Source organism: Rattus rattus, chromosome 11, assembly GCF_011064425.1.
Source record: "Rattus rattus isolate New Zealand chromosome 11, Rrattus_CSIRO_v1, whole genome shotgun sequence".
Lineage (NCBI taxonomy): Eukaryota > Metazoa > Chordata > Mammalia > Rodentia > Muridae > Rattus > Rattus rattus.
Genome location: NC_046164.1, coordinates 73164557 through 73167875, shown reverse-complemented (window position 1 = coordinate 73167875; position 3319 = coordinate 73164557).

The following is a 3319-nucleotide window of genomic DNA, read 5'->3' as shown; positions in this document are numbered from 1 at the left end:
CCCCGCCCACGCACCGCACCCATTGGCTGCCACAAAGCTGGGGGCGGATACCCAGGGAGCTCCCACCACGCGCCCAATGGGTGCCGAGGGTCCCGGGCCCCGCCCCTCTTCCAGCCTGGCGCCAAGTGGACCGACGTGAGGGGGCGGGACAACCGTCACCAGGGACCCGCCTTCCTTAGCTGCCAATCACAAAAACTCACCTGGACTAGCTCGTCTGGCTTTTCCGGGTTGGCCCGGAGCTGGTGTGTCACCTGGTGCCGCTCTCTGGCAGAAGGTCCAAGACTTCCCTGGAGGTCCTACTGGTGTCTGCCTCCATGGGAAACAGAGTCGTGGGTAGGGCTGCTTCGCCGGTTCATTTTCAAGAACAGTGATGAGACGCAGGTGGGTTTAGGGATCTGAATTACTTTGCTGCTCTGCTTAGGGGGATGTAAATTAGCTCGTGGAAGACCCTTTAAGAATAATACAGACCTAAGCTCTACTTTTTTCTTCCCAACACCTTTTTTGGTGAAGGTTGATTTGTATTGTTTTTTGTTGAGATAGGGTCTCCAAAGTGGCTTTGAGTTTACTATGTAGCCCAGGGCCAACCCCGTCTCCCAAATGCTGGGATTACAGATGTGGGGCTACCATGCCTGACTTCCCAATGTTTTTATTGGGATACAATTAGCATACCACAAATTCCATCTATTTAAAGTGTATTTAAACTTCCTAAGTTTGAATCCCATTACCCCATCGACACACCTACCCATGCACAAATAAATAAAAATTAAAAATAAACTAGGCATGATAATAAATGCCTGCACTCAGTAAGCTAAAATAGTTTACGAGTTCTGGACTGACTGGGCTACAAATAAAAACCCTATCTCCAAAAAAAAAAAAAAAAGTTCAATACTGTGGTTCTTTATCATCCTTACAGAATTGTGCAAACATTGCAATCCAATTTTAGAACATATTTATCCCCCAATGAAACTCCTATTCAGTAAAGGTCACTTCCAGTCCTTCCTCACTGTTTCTGGTAACCATTATTCTTTGAACCTACAGACTTTTTTTTTTAGACATTTCAATATCTATGATTATCAATGATTTTGTATGTCCACTTTTTTGTTTGTTTTGTTTGTCTTGTCTTGCTTGTGATACAGGCTGGCCTTTAGCTTTCTTTTTGCTTTCAAGATATATCCACACTGCCTACTTACTAGTGCTTTATTCTTTTCAGCTGACTTATATTCCATTACACAATACCACACATACACTATTCGTCAGTGAAAGTCATTGGGATATTTTTTTTTCTCTATTTGACCAGGTAACTTTGTTTTCATTTTTCAAATTGCTGTGCCATCTCTTGTAATCTTTTAGTAACTTTATACATACCCTATTTTAAAGTCAAGTCCGTTGTCTAAGACCTCATGTTAGTTTATGGCAGTTCTAGGACCTCAGTCCTCACAAAATGCTTGTATTAGAACTGGGCCAATTGCACTCCTATGCACTGGACCCCAGCATACAACTTTCAGTGCTGAAGTTTGTCAGTTCTTAGAGTGGTTCCTCATTCATCTGGTTTTGTATCCTTTACCAGTGTCATCTGACTCTCCCTGGATAGCTAAGTGAGAAAGAAATACAGACTAGAGTCTGGAACAAGCTCCAAGAAAGAGATTTAGCCCAGAGTGACTCACCAGCCATTTCCTCGATGCCACACAGCCTGACATTCTGGAAGACCTGCAGTTTACATTCCAGTTGCTTCTGGTTTTCCATACAAAGAGCAACAGCAGACAGACACAGACATAGGCAGGCACAGGCCATTTTGCTCTTAAAATGCTATCTGGGAGGACATCCCTCCTTCCCATAGCTGAACACAGATCCCAGGAGGGACGGAGTGCCTACCCAAGGGATGGACAGAGGAATCAGAATGAGTGGATAGTGAAGTATCTATGCTTGACCTCATCATCTCGGTCCTAAAGTTCTATCTCCCAAACATGTTATCATCCAGCCCTTTAATGGCAAATACACAGATTGGACTTCTGTTGTGTGGCAAAATACCTGACAAAAGCAATTGGGGAGCGAGGCTCATTTATCTTGGCTCATAGTTTGAGAGTCCAGTCACCCGTGGGATACGAGGCACGTGTCACCACCTCATATTTCCCTGCACCTCAGCTCCATAGTATGGTTCCCCACTTTGAAAAAAAAAAAAAACAAAAACAAAAGACAAAATAAAAACGGGCCTGTTACCTGGGCTGCCCTCCAACTCCTGGGCTTAAACAGTTGCCCTGCTTAATCACATTCAAATAGTTGGAACCAGCATGCCTGGCTTCTTTTAAACTATTTCCTCATCAGTAAAACACTAGAAGAAAAAAAACAACCTTAATTATTTTGAGATTTTAGTGTGACGTGTCCTTAAGCATTTGATCCATGGTAATTCCCAGTAAACAGTGGGCACAAGTAATAGCACTCATAATTTTCAAGCTCACGATTGTCTTGCTCCCCACCAAAGGCTACAGCTGTAGGGGTGGAGTTAACAGCTTAAACCATGGCGCATGGGTGGTTTCACGGCTGTCCTAAATTACTGTGTCCTTGTGCAAAGTTGTTGAAAAAAATAGGGATGTCAGTCATTTGGAGAAAGTGTGTTTTGCTTCTTAAGCCTTGAGAATATTTCAGGCACACTTGGTGTGTGTCAGGGTTCACGTGTGTACACAGGTGCATATGAAAAGCTACATTAATAGCAAGTGTCTCCCTCAATTGCACTCCACCTTATTTTCTGAAATAGTCTCAATAAATTCAGCAGTTCAGCTCCTGGGATCCTGGTGTCTCTGCCTCAGTGCTGAGGTAACATGGTGACTCCCAGTTTTGTACGGCTTAGGGACCCTTCCCATGCTTATTTGGTAAGCATCCTCACAACTGAAGCCATCTGCCTCTCAATGTTAATTTCTTTAAACGCCAGAGCACTTCCGAAGTTTTTTATTTCTATGTATGTGTCTGTGTATATTATGTGTGTACATGTGCCCTAGGGCCAGCTAGTTAAAGGCAATTGTGACCCACCTGATGCTGGGAACTGAACTAGGGTCCTCTGAAAGAGCAGCAACCTATCAGCACTTCGTGTGTGTAGTCCAAAGGAGTTATCATGACTGTTGTATCCATGAACTCACAGCACTGGGCCTACAGGAAACTGGACCTATCATCGTGAACCCAGGATGACGGGGCAATCATAAGGCCCTACCATCCCTGAGGACAGGCAGGGATCCCTGTTAGAGTTGCTGGGTAGAGGAAGGCATATTTTTTAGTAAGTTACCCTTGATCAAATACACAACCCTAATTAAAGCAGTGAACCACAGAC